Raw genomic sequence first — 14,149 nt, 5'->3', positions numbered from 1 at the left:
TAGGAATAGGTCCAGTCAAGGATAGTAGTGGGAAGTTGTGTGTGGAGGCTGAAGAGATTGGGGAGACACTGAATGAATACTTTTCGTCAGTATTCAATCAGGAACAGGACATTGTTGTCAATGTGAGTACTGAGTCACAATTAAGTAGAATGGATGGCTTTGAGGTATGTAGAGAAGAGGTGTTGGAAATTCTGGAAAGGGTAAAAATAGATAAGTCCCCTGGGCCTGATGGCATTTATCCTAGGATTCTCTGGGAAGCAAGGGAGGAGATTGCAGAGCCATTGGCCTTGATTTTTATGTCCTCGTTGTCTACAGGAGTAGTGCCAGAAGATTGGAGGCTAGCAAATGTGGTTCTCTTGTTCAAGAAGGGGAGTAGGGATAACCCTAGTAACTATAGGCCGGTGAGTCTCACTTCTGTTGTGGGCAAAATCTTAGAGAGAATTGTAAGGGATAGGATTTATGAACATCTGGATAGGAATAATGGGATCAAGGATAGTCAGCATGGTTTTGTGAAGGGCAGGTCGTGCCTCACAAACCTTATTGAATTCTTTGAGAAGGTGACTAAGGAGGTGGACGAGGGGAAAGTGGTAGATGTGGTGTATATGGATTTTAGTAAGGCGTTTGATAAGGTTCCCCATGGTAGACTACTGCAAAAAATACGGAGGTATGGCATTGAGGGTGAGTTGGAGGTTTGGATTGGCTGGCTGGAAGAAGACAGAGGGTAGTAGTTGATGGCAAAGGTTCATCTTGGAGTGCCGTCACTAGCGGTGTTCCGCAAGGATCTGTTTTGGGACCATTGCTGTTTGTCATTTTTATAAATGACCTGGAGGAGGGGTTAGAAGGTTGGGTGAGCAAGTTTGCGGATGATGCGAAAGTCGGAGGAGTTGTAGACAGTGAGGAAGGATATGGCAGGTTACAGCGGGATATAGATAAGCTGCAGAACTGGGCAGAAAGGTTGCAATTGGAGTTCAATGGAGCTAAGTGTGAGGGATTCACTTTGGTAAGAGTAATAAAAAGATGGGGTACTGGGCTAATGGTCGGATACTTGGTAGTGTGGATGAGCAGAGGGATCTTGGTGTCCATGTACACAGATCTTTGAAAGTTGGTAAATAGTGCGGTGAAGAAGGCATATGGCGTACTGGCTTTTATTGATAGAGGAATTGAGTTCCGGAGTACTGAGGTCATGTTGCAGTTGTATAAGACTCTGGTGCGGCCGCATCTGGAGTATTGTGTGCAGTTTTGGTCGCCATATTATAGGAAGGATGTGGAGGCACTGGAACGGGTGCAGAGGAGGTTTACCAGGATGTTGTCTGGTATGGTAGAAAGATCGTATGAGGAAAGGCTGAGGCACTTGGGGTTGTTTTCATTGGAGAAAAGAAGGTTTAGGGGTGACTTGATAGAGGTGTACAAGATGATTAGGGGTTCAGATAGGGTCGACAGTGAGAATCTTTTTCCACGTATGGAGTCAGCTATTACAAGGGGGCATAGCTTTAAATTAAGGGGGGGTAGATATAGGACAGATGTTAGGGGTAGGTTCTTTACTCAGCGAGTCGTGAGTTCATGGAATGCCCTGCCAGTAGCAGTGGTGGACTCTCCCTCATTATGGGCATTTAAGCGGGCATTGGATAGGCATACGGAGGATAGTGGGCTAGTGTAGGTTAGGTGGGCTTGGATCGGCGCAACATCGAGGGCCGAAGGGCCTGTACTGCGCTGTATTCTTCTATGCTCTATGTTCTATGTTCTATCTGTTCAGGTCCTGGGGATTTTTCCACCTTTATGCATTTCAAGACATCCAGCACTTCCTCCTCTGTAATATGGACATTTTGCAAGATGTCACCATCAATTTCCCTGCATTCTATATCTTCCATATCCTTTTCCACAGTAAATACTGATGCATAATATTCGTTTAGTATCTCCCCCATTTTCTGCGGCTCCACACAAAGGCTGCCTTGCTGACCTTTGAGGGGCCCTAGATACCTTTTTGTCCTTAATGTATTTGTAAAAATCCTTTGGATTCTCCTTAATTCTATTTGCCAAAGCCATCTCATGTCCCCTTTTTGCCCTCCTGATTTCCCTCTTAAGTATAATCCTACTTCCTTTGTACTCTTCTAAGGATTCACTCGATCTATCCTGTCTATACCTTACATATGCTTCCTTCTTTTTCTTACCCAAACTCTCGATTTCTTTAGTCATCCATCATTCCCTATACTACCAGCCTTTTCTTTCACCCTAACAACTATATACTTTCTCTGGATTCTCGTTATCTCATTCCTGAAGGCTTCCCATTTTCCAGCCGTCCCTTTACCTGTGAACATCTGCCCCCAATCAAGTTTTGAAAGTTCTTGCCTAATACCATCAAAATTAGCCTTTCTCTAATTTCGAACTTCAACTTTTAGATCTGGTATATCCTTTTCCATCACTATTTTAAATCTAATGTAATTATGGTCACTGGCCCCAAAGTGCTCCCCCACTGACACCTCAATTACCTGCCCTGCCTTATTTCCCAAGAGTAGATCGAGTTTGCACCTTCTCTAGTAGGTACATCCACATACTGAATCAGAAAATTTTCTTGTACACACTTAACAAATTCCACTCCATCTGAACCCTTAACACTATGGCAGTCCCAGTCTATGTTTGGAAAGTTAAAATCCCCTTCCATAACCACCTTATTATTCTTACAGATAGCTGAGATCTCCTTACAAGTTTGTTTCTCAATTTCCCTCAGACTATTGGGGGGGTCTATAATACAATCCCAGTAAGTTGATCATCAGTTTCTTATTGCTCAGTTCCACCCAAATTACTTCCCTGGATGTATTTCCAGGAAAATCCTCTCTCAGCACAACTGTAATGCCATCCTTTATCAAAAACGCCACTCCCCCTCCTCTCTTGCCTCCCTTTCTATCCTTCCTGTAGCATTTGTATCCTGGCTGTCAGTCCTGCCCATCCCTGAGCCATGTCTCTGTAATTGCTATGATATCCCAGTCCCATGTTCCTAAACTATGCCCTGAGTTCATCTGCCTTCCCTGTTAGGCCCCTTGCATTGAAATAAATGCAGTTTAATTTATTAGTCCTACCTTGTCCCTGCCTGCCCTGACTGTTTGACTCACTTCTGTTCTCAACTGTACCAGTTTCAGATTGATCTCTTTCCTCACTATCTCCCTCGGTCCCGCCACCCTTCTTCCCCCACCCCCCCACCTTACTAGTTTAAATCCTCCCGAGCAGCTCTAGCAAATCTCCCTGCCAGTATATTAGCCCACTACAGTCATCCTGTAAACTATTTTGAGGTTTGTATTTTGTGTAGTTTCATTCTTATCTTCAAATAGGCAATCTTAACAAATGTCTTTGGTTTACTGTTATAGCTATTATTAAATTTCATTAATAAACTTTACCAAGAAGTAAGGAAAGTTGACATTTAGATCTGTTTTCATCTGTCCAATGCCTACCCCAGAGGGTAGACCTGGAATTCTTGTGTGCTCTTGCCTTTACTGGGCTGTACTGAAAGACTTTATTCATGGCCCAAAGCTTTGACTTCTTGAATTACCACACCCCAGGCTTATACTTGCAAGCTCTTCTGTTTTTCTTTCATTACCAGGATTCCCTGAGTGCGCAACTCAGTAATTCAAAGGCCACTTTGGCTATTGAAGCCACAGCAGTCTGCAGACAGTGTTTCCAGTGGGACACACGTACTGCTTGCAGGCTACTTTCACTAATGGACCATTATGTCTCAAGCATTCGATTTAGCAGAAGGCAGAAAATATTTTTAGTTTGTCTTCGAAAGAAAGTATGTCTTCCTCTCCTTTCTTAAAATCTTGTTTTCAGACGGTATTAAATATTTGGTTGTACATTGCAATTTGTTTGGAATTTTTTCTTGTTTATTAAAATAGGATTTATACTGGCTACCTGAAGTTTTAAAACGTGGATCTGTGCGTTTGATTTCTTTTCTAATGTATGAGATTTCAGAAGTGAGACAGTCATTGTATACCAGACTTGAGTACTTCTGAGACATAACAACAAATGACCTGCATATTAACCTCCATTTGGAAATTGGTAGTTCACTAATACAGTTCCTCCACAGATTGGCCGTGTCCTACTTGGCAAATACCTTTCCCTTAATCTCACACAAAGTGGTGAGTAAACATTAGAAAGCTGCTCAATCAGTACTGGTTCAGACGCCAATATTTACCTTTATTTGGGCATCTGTTTGTATTGATTATCCATGGAGAAGCACACAACAGAAGTCACAAGTAAGTGAGATGTTATCTATCCGAATACATGAAGTACACTGGGAGTTAGAATATGGTTAGGAATTAGTCCAATGGGTTAGATGTTTTGAACAATCCTACTGCTCAGGATATATTTTCATGTCTAGTATATCATCAATTTTATTTTTGCTGAGTGTAAGTTCACACCCAAAATGGTTGTTCAGGTATGAATTTGGAAGGTGTGTTGTATATTTTGAAAAATTACTAATTGGCTCCTGATTTAACCTGCTTTGAACAAAATGCTGTCTGATTCCTAGGTTACCTCAGTGGGATTCTATTTTCTAATTAGTATTCTGGCAGGCAGTACTTCAAAAATGTGTAATGTATAAGGATGCCAGTTTCTTAATCAGCTAACAATGATGGTTCTCCACATTTGTGGCTCTTACCAGCAGCTTTTTAAAACTTAACTAATTTTGTTACCTGCTGCTAATGATCCAAATGTCTTTAAGTTTGTTTGTTGTTATTCCCATTAGACCTTTCAAAAAGATCCTTACAAATCCTTGTAATTATTGTTTGAAGTTGAGAAGGTGAGCTGAAGTCAGAGTTGAGCTTGTCTGGAATAGTGACTAACAATCTAGAATGATTCTCTGACATTTTGCTGTGTAATAATTTTAGCTTTATCCAATGTTGCTTCAAGTGATAGTGGTTGGATAATTACAGCATATTGAAAAATGCTACTTATTAAACTAATGGTATTGTCATGTAAAGAGGATCATACTGTTCTCATGCTGCCAACTGGCAGGAACAAAATAAGCATAAATAATTTGTTTGAAGCTGAAATAAACGTGGTGCTGAGGTTGCCTCAAATTTGATCTGTTTCCTCTTTCAATCAGAAAACTAGGACCTTGTCATTTCATATCCCTGCTTAATCACACATTATTTGACATTTTCTAATTTAAAACCTTCCCTAGAGAGTTAATTAAAGCAGCACTGTTGGTACTTGGCATTAGTGTCCATTTAAAATAGGCAGCAAGTCTTTTGTCAGTTTGTTGCCAAGATTCGGGCTGGATTTCAGGCAGATAAATCAAGTTGTCTTTGCTTGGCTTCAGCTTCCATGCAAAATCCTGTGCTACTGGCTACAGAGGCTGGGGGGCGTGAGCTTCATTCTTGTGGTTGTGGTCACTAATGTAGACTTCTTTTTCACAGACTGCTGAAAGGCTGTGGAGGGCAGGAGTCCTGCTAGTTCATTACATTCCCAACATAGAAATGCATCTCTCACATCCAGCCGGCTAACAGTGAGGTAAGTGGATTGCTTTTTAAGTTTTTAACTACTGATTGCACTGAACAGGAAACATCTTAAAAGTGCTGCAGCATGGTCTATAAATCCTGAGAGCTTGTTCGGCTGCAAACAGTTTAGTTAAACTTGGCAGCTTCTTTCTGCTTTTGGGTAAAAGAATGAAATTACTTAATGGAAAGGATTTGAAATATTTCTGTTTTTTTCATTTATGATGTCATTCTGCATTCTGGTGTCTTTGTGATAATGTGTCAGCTTCATCCTTCCTGCAGGTTTAGTAGCAGAATTGTTTGTGCCTTTCTGTTAAAGTATGAACCACAAAAAGCTTTATTCAGCTGCTGCACAGTTAATCTTTAATATGACTGCTGTCATTTTCATTCAGCTTAGTGCATTTTAGTACTGCAGTGAAGAACATTCAATATATTCCATCTGTTGGCCAATATAGACTTCAATTCAAATATTAAACTCCTAAGTGGCAGTGCTGCTGTGCATTAAATACATCAAGATGGCATGATCATGGCATTCCAGATTGTAAACATCTACAGTGCTCCAGTTTTGTTGGTCTAGTCAGTCGAATGGTGGCTCTGCAGAATTTTGTTCGTTCCTAGTTTTTTATTTCTCTTGACATTTTGACTGTAGGATGAGGTAATAAAGATCTCAATTCAGAGGTTGTTACTGCCCTATTAATAATGATCAGAAATTTATCTTTTTGGACTAATTAGTTTATTTGAACTGGAAATTAAAATCTATCATGGTGTTCTCCATGGTAGATATTGTTGGTTTTTGAAACTATTGCTTATGGTTCATATTGACATTTCTTATTGATTTGTAAATACCTGGCTAACCAAGCATCTGCTTAATTTCACTTAGCTTTTTGAGTATGAATCTAAATTCTCTGCCCTTAAAGGAATAGTTGTCAGCTAAGGTAATATTGATTGACCTTGACTTTCTTATTCTTGTAGGTAGGTAAGTATTTGTTTTGAGAAAAGATACAATGCTAAGCTTAAAAATGTGTTGCTGGAAAAGCGCAGCAGGTCAGGCAGCATCAAAGGAACAGGAGAATCGACGTTTCGGGCATAAGCCCTTCTTCAGGAATGAGGAGGGTGTGCCAAGCAGGCTAAGATAAAAGGTAAGGAGGAGGAACTTGGGGAAGGGGCGTTGGGAATACAATAGGTGGAAGGAGGTTAAGGTGAGGGTGATAGGCCGAAGAGGGGGTGGGGGCGGAGAGGTCGGGAAGAAGATTGCAGGTCAGGAAGGCAGTGCTGAGTCTGAGGTTTGGGACTGAGAAAAGGTGGGGGGCGGGGAAATGAGAAAGCTGGAGAAATCTACATTCATCCCTTGTGGTTGGAGGGTTCCTAGGCGGAAGATGAGGCGCTCTTCTTCCAGACGTCATGTTGCCATGGTCTGCCAATGGAGGAGGCCAAGGACCTGCATGTCCTTGGCGGAGTGGGAGGTGGTCAAAGTGTTCCACCACGGGGCGGTTGGGTTGGTTGGTGCTGGTGTCCCAGAGGTGTTCTCTGAAACGTTCCGCAAGTAGGCGGCCTGTCTCCCCAATGTATAGGAGGCCACATCGGGTGCAGCGGATGCAGTACCGCCCCGTGGCTGAACACTTTAACTACCCCTCCCACTCTGCCAAGGACATGCAGGTCCTTGGCCTCCTCCATCGCCAGACCATGGCAACACGACGCCTGGAGGAAGAGCGCCTCATCTTCCGCCTAGGAACCCTCCAACCATAAGGGATGAATGCAGATTTCTCCAGCTTTCTCATTTCCCCTCCCCCCACCTTTTCTCAGTCCCAACCCTCAGACTCAGCGCCGCCTTCTTGACCTGCAATCTTCTTCCCGACCTCTCCGCCCCCACCCCCTCTCCGGCCTATCACCCTCACCTTAACCTCCTTCCACCATCGTATTCCCAACGCCCCTCCCCCAAGTTCCTCCTCCCTACCTTTTATCTTAGCCTGCTTGGCACACCCTCCTCATTCCTGAAGAAGGGCTTATGCCCGAAACGTCGATTCTCCTGTTCCTTTGATGCTGCCTGACCTGCTGCGCTTTTCCATCAACACATTTTTAAGCTCTGATCTCCAGCATTCTCCAAGATACTTTCTCCAAGATACAATGCTAGACATGGCAAGTCAGATTTAGGGTTTATGTGCTAGTGTGCTCAATAAAAAAAGCTTCTTGCTCTAGATTAAAATGAAGACTACACCTCGAGCCATCCTGGCGTCTCTTCCAGAGTCAAACTGTTTAATTAGCTGAACTGCAAACCTGTCATATTTAATTATTGCCTCTTCAGTAGGATTCATTGTGTGCTGTGGTAAAGCAAACTTCACAAGTTATAATACTTTATAAGACTCACACAAACCCATGAAATGTATATTAATCTCCTATTAGCAAACTATGTTGGAAAATCAGTATGCATATGTTCCTTCCATCATCATCACAACTCCTTGAGGTGCTGAGTGTGGGTGGAGGTCTATGACAATCAGTTATGGAAATGCATCAATCATTTAATACTTCTGCAGTTAATTATTGTGACTGCCTCAAAGTGATTTATTAACTGAAATTAGAACACAAGACTGAAACATCAATATTGCAATTCTATAAATGTGTTGTTCCTGATTATTGAGTTTGAGTTGCAAATTATTATCTATTTAGAATGAAGTCTATGGAGTGAAAATCATACAATACATAAAGACCAAATGAACCCTGTGTTATGTTAGTTTATTTACTGTGCTATGCTTTACTATTACTCGAGCAGGCTGTAGGTTGTAGAGATGTGAGAAATTGGGATTATTAGTGCCTGTTGATTAGCTACAATGTGTATGTGATACTTAAGGGATGAATTGCACCAGGTGGTACATTTGTGCTGCAAATGTACTAAGTGGTTGTTTATGTATACAGAAGAGATGCATCATGATGCCAATCAGCATTGCATGTAGATTGATGCCATTGTTGTCATTTTGGTAACAGTGCTCTAGGAAAAAGACTGTCTTAATTTTGTATAGCTGAACAAAAATTCAACAACTGAAAAGATACCCCATTCGCCTGCCACTGTGGGGTTTATATAAGCACATGGTTCTTAAATAGTTACTGTTGTGTTATGTTGATGTCACACAGTCTTTGATGGGGAAATTGGAAGATGGGCTCTGGATTGTGAACATAAGAAATAGGAGCAGAAGTAGGTTATTCAGCTTCTCAAGCCTGCCCAACATTATACAAAGGCCTGGTTGATCTGCCGGGGCCTCAGCTCGCTTCCCCAAGTTCATCATAACCCTCAACTTCTCAATATTTCAAAAATCAATCTGCTTGCTATTTAGATATTTTCAGTGATCTAACCTCAACAATCTCCCTGGAGTAGGGCATTCCGGATATGTAACACACTGAGAGTGTACTCAGCAACTCAATTCATTTGCATTTCGGCATACTTTGTTTCATTTCCCCAGTTCGAGATTACCCATGAGTAGAAAAATCTTCTCAACATCTACGCTGTCAGGCTCCCTCAGAATCTTGTATGTTTCAATAAGGTCACCTCTTATTCTCCTAAACTGTAATGGAATTAAGCTTAACCAGTTGTGCCATTCTAGATAAGCCAAACTGTGCATCCCAGGAATCCCAGGAATCAGCTTAGTGCATCTCCTTTGAACTGCCACCTTTATTGTTTGATTCTGTTAAGCTACTCCAAATGGTCTGCTATTTCTGCCTTAATAATAACAGATGTTAGGTTAACTGGCCTCTACTTTGCTGCTTTCTGCCTCCCTCCCATCTTCAACAGCAGCATCACTTTAGCAGTTTTCAAATGTATTGGAACTCTCCCAGAATTCAGTGATATCTGGAATATTTCAACTGATCTCTGAAGCCATTTCCTTTAAAACCTGCAAATGCAGTCTGTCAGGTCTTGGTGACTTGTCTGCGTTCAGTCTCATTAGTTTGTCAACTAATTTGACCCTCTGATAGAGACTTTTTCAAGACCTTTCCTTCTATTAGTACCTTGCTTATCCTGTATCTTTGAAATGTTTACAGTGTCCTCCCCTGTCAAAACCAAATCAAAATGTTTGTTTAAATTTCCCTGTTTCCTGTTGTCAAACCCTAGTTGTATCCTACAAAGGTCTTATACTCACTTTAGCTGCTCTTTTTTTATATACCTTTAAATGCTCTTTTTCTTTTCTTGACAATTTAACTTCATAATCAGTAATCTCACTTTTTAATCAGTCATCTGCTGGTCCCACATACTACAGCTGCCACACATTGCCTCCTCAGCCATCCCTATGCTATTTAATTAATTAGTTTGAATGTTATACATTTTAAATGTGAATTTCTCATTGTACTCTTTGGCTACAATAACATCTCTTCCTAGTTTAAACCACTTGACCAATCAAAATAACAACTGGTCAAATACTCGCCTAACATTTACCTGTTTTTTTCTGTGATTCACACTTCAAATCTGACCGTTAGGAACAGGTTAAAGGGGCTCTCTGCCATTGTTTTCTTTTTATCTCCAACTGCTGCTGCGTTTTTGCTCTGGTCTGGTTTCCCAGTCTACATTCTATAAGCTCCTCCCAGACTGCTTCACAGCAACACTGAACTAACGCACATTCCTCCCAGTTTCCCATTAAAGAAAAGTTTTGTCATCTATGTTTCCTAATAGTCCATGGTAATAATGCCTAACTAGAGGGTGTAACTTGTACCTAATCATTAAGTAAACTATATCTTGTTTAGAAAAGAGCATCTTTGTGCTACTGCTCTCTGGTGATAATTCCTTTACCAATGTAAACGAGCCAAGGAAAGAAGATTTGTGGCAGCGTCCTTCTATCCACAAATATCACAAGGTGATCAGTGGTGGGCATTGTTTCTTTAAACAAGGTACAAAGATGAAAAAATATGCATTGGACTCAGGAGAAAAAAAATTCCAGAAACCCAAATGAATTTATAGCTTTAAAGACTTCACCACTTTAACAATTACTCATACAGTCAGTAGCTGTGAGTGCTTGAACAAATAAGCAGTCAGCAGGAACTCAGGGAAAGACCAACAAGGGAGATACAGAATTTACTCCAGACCTGCACAGTAAAGGCAGTGTGGCCTAGAGAAAGCGTAGACTAGTCAGACATGGCAGTTACAGATTCCATCAGGAAACAAACATCTTTAGGACCATTCCCGTGTTGAGGTTTGGCTAGGAAGCAAATGTATTGAAGTACCATGAGTAAAGTTAAAAATCCATGTTGGGCAAGGGGAAATACTTTAATCTCTCAAAAAAGGATGTACATTGTGTATTAGGCCATGAAAGGTGGAATACATCCATTTTACCCACGGAAAAATAGAAAACCTCCATTTTTGCCCATGGAAAAATAAAAAAAAGCTCCATTTTGCCTGCAGAAGTCAGAAAACCACCATTTCAAACACAAAACACCCAGTAAGCAGTAAATTCATTTTGTGTAACTATTTAATAGAATTGAAAGCATTGAATAAAAGAAAATAATTAGCTTTGCTAAACTGTGCGATTTAAAATCTTTAAAGGCAGGGAAATAAAATAGTTGTTTTGATTACAGAAATAAAAGTTTTCAACAAATGTGATGTTGCAGAATTTAAAAGCTGTAAATTAAGAACAACAAATAATCACATCAAGAAGATATTATCGAAGAAGCAATACTACCCTCAAGATTTAATATCAGAGAGGGTCCAAGTAGAAAACATCTGGGAGAAAACTGTTCTTCAGATATGGAGCAACTTTCTCCAAAGTCAGTTTTCTTTCGACTGGAAAGGTGTTTAGATTTTGTTGGAGGCAGTAACCAGGAACATTCACAAACAAATCCGGAGAGGAAATATCAACCATATCATGGGAGAACTACAGAACTTATGCACTTTATAAGGAATGAACACTCTAAAGAAACACATAATAAACCAACAAAAAGTGGGCCAAATTGCAGCTACTAAGTCTCTCACATATGGGCAGTGCCCAAATATTGCAAAATAATGCTCCATTTCTCAAACTGTAGGTCACGTTCAGAGGAAATATGGAAGTAAGGTATGGTTTCAGAGCAGCAAAAAATGAATGCCTAGTCATATATAGGTGATAATGAGATAGAAACACCAGTGTCAGAAAAGATAGCAAATGCATTCCGAGGCTAAATTTGTGATCCACACAAATCAAGTGTGACAGAACCTGTTTCCATCAGTGTCACTGTCATTCATTCACATACAGGAGCCAGTGTCACTGTCTTATCTGATCAAATATCATGGCAAAAGAAACAAAGGTTATTGCTGCAGATATGAAGTTCCATTGTCCAGGATGCATAATACTTTCATCTCCAGATTACTAGTATTTTACAAACATTGTACAGCACAAAGAGCATAAAAGAATTGAGAATATATATATAGGAACAGGAGTAAGCCATTCAGCCCCTTCAGCCTGTTCTACCATTCAATGAAATCAGGGTTGCCTGGTATACCTGCCTCTGGTCCATGTCCCTTATTATTGTTGCTTAACAAAGACATGTCTATCTCAGATTTAAAACTAACTATGGATCTAGCATCAACTTCCATTTCTAAAAGTGAGTTCCAAATTTCTACAATCCTCTTTGCCTGTAGAAGTGCTTCCTAACAACTCTCCTGAAAGGTTTGGCCCTCCTTTTTAGACTGTGCTGATTAGTTCTAGAATTTCCAACCAGTGGAGATGGTTTATCTTTATCAACCCTGTCTTTTCCTGTTAATATATTAAAGATTTTGACTGGGTCACCCCTTGACCTAGAGAAAACAGCCATAATTTGTATAATGCCTCCTTATCACCTAAACCCTGAAATCCAGGTATTATTCCTGTAAACCTGCATTGTACTCCCTCCAAGGCCAATATATTGTTCCTAAAGTGTGGTGCCTGGATCTATTCACAATATGCCAGGTGGGGCCTAACAGGGTTTTGTATATGATTTATAATTAGCTCTTTTCGCTTTTGAGTTTGCACAAATATCTTGTCCGCAATGTCCCTGTGGTAGCAGCTGTTTCACTCATTCTAAGAAGCAGCAAACAGATCAAGAGAAGCCAAGTTGTGCCATGATTTGGAGGTGCTGGTGTTGGACTGGGGTGTATAAAGTTAAAAATTACACAACACTAGGTTATAGTCAAATAGGTTTATTTGGAAGCACTAGATTTTGGAGCGCGCAACCAACTCATGAAGGATAGTGATCCAAACGCTAGTGCTTCCAAATAAACCTGTTGGACTGTAACCTGGTGTTGTATGATTTTTAACTTTGTACAAGTTATGCCAAGATTATTCAAAGAGAGGACAGTCAGAGAACAACTGGTCCAAGAACATACTTGTCATCCAACTTGTCAAGAGACGATCAGTAGAAATTCATAAGGTTAAAATCTCCCAAGTGGCATTATAGGCATTAATTCATCCAGGAAGAGTTCCTATGCTGAAGAGATTCATGAGATTAAGGTCCCACAAAGAGTATATGGGTCCACCACGTGGATTAACACGAGTAACATCTTCGCAAAGGATATCCAAGTGATCCAGAAGAGTGACAGTTTACAGACTACACAAGGTCAATATCAGAATCAATGTCAACAGTCCTAAAGACAAGGACATTCCAGTCATTCACATCCAAAGAAACTGTGCTCTGGAAGAATTGCAAAACCTCCAGTCACTTCAAAAACTTAGAGGAGAGATATGATTATGGTTACTGTAATTATGTACATGAATGTGCACATGTTAACTATGGGAAAATAAGCCTGGGAGAGAAATGTTGTGGATTGCAAAGGTTCTGAAAGGGTTAATGTTGGAGCCTGCACTAAGCTCTACCTAATCAGATGAAGTAGTATTATCTTGGGTGAGAATTTGGGAGAATAACTCTTGATCTTGAAGGGGACAGAGGTGTCACCTGTGTTTGCCAAAAGTCTCAGTAACAATGTTTAACTAGCTATTATAATTTGTAACTAATCACTATCGTTCAACAAACAACGTTTTAAAGATCATAGCCACTTTCTGTTAAGTCATATTAGAGGTTCTTGTTCTACCACTGTAAACTAAACAGGCCCTCAGATCCAATTCAGGAAGGAAGAATAGTTGCAACATCCTTCTATCAACACATACCACAATAACCAGTTTTCTTAATTTTTATCGTGAGGAGCAAAACTTACAGGCACGGGAGAGACCAAGTCAAGAATCTTTGTAGCTTAGTTTCAATGTGAGTGATTAATGTCCTTCTCTCAACAACTGATATACGGTTAAAATGGATAATTTCCATCTATCACGAAAGGAAGTTCAGTATCTTCTGTCTTGTCTATTTATGACACATTCTAGGCATTGCATGAAATGACAAAATCATGATTTAGTTAAGTCTTTCCATTGTGAAATCCATGCTGACTAGTCATTATTATATTTTTCTTTACTTCTATAGGCTATGTCTATAAAAAATCGATCATTTAATGTTTCCATCCAAATAGATATTATTTTTTGTAATTCTGCTGCATCTCCTTTTTTTCCATTATCCTTGAAAAGTAATACTATCCACTTCCCTCTTTCCCTTTCTATATTTTCAATACATGGCATGACATACAATGTTTAATTCTCAGTTATGATTTTCTGTAGCCATATCTCCGTAATCATAACTATGGTTGATGCCTCGCCGATGCATAATTGCCTCCAACTGCATTTATTACG

The 14,149-nt window shown here is 40.2% G+C and overlaps 1 protein-coding gene across 6 annotated transcripts in view; it reads left to right on the top strand.

The window, feature by feature from the left end:
* The window catches only part of znf469 (zinc finger protein 469), a 1,011,390-nt gene that overhangs the window by 728,008 nt on the left and 269,233 nt on the right, over positions 1–14,149 (top strand). For all 6 annotated transcript variants that reach the window (XM_087995825.1, XM_087995831.1, XM_087995832.1 and 3 more), the window contains one exon: positions 5,409–5,502. The gene's annotated coding sequence lies outside the window, so the exon portion shown is untranslated. The remainder of the gene's footprint in view (positions 1–5,408; positions 5,503–14,149) is intronic.

Source organism: Chiloscyllium plagiosum, unplaced genomic scaffold, assembly GCF_037043375.1.
Source record: "Chiloscyllium plagiosum isolate Xiang-an unplaced genomic scaffold, Cpla_swu_hap1 HiC_scaffold_17, whole genome shotgun sequence".
NCBI classification, from domain to species: domain Eukaryota; kingdom Metazoa; phylum Chordata; class Chondrichthyes; order Orectolobiformes; family Hemiscylliidae; genus Chiloscyllium; species Chiloscyllium plagiosum.
This window is presented reverse-complemented; position numbering and strand designations above follow the sequence as displayed.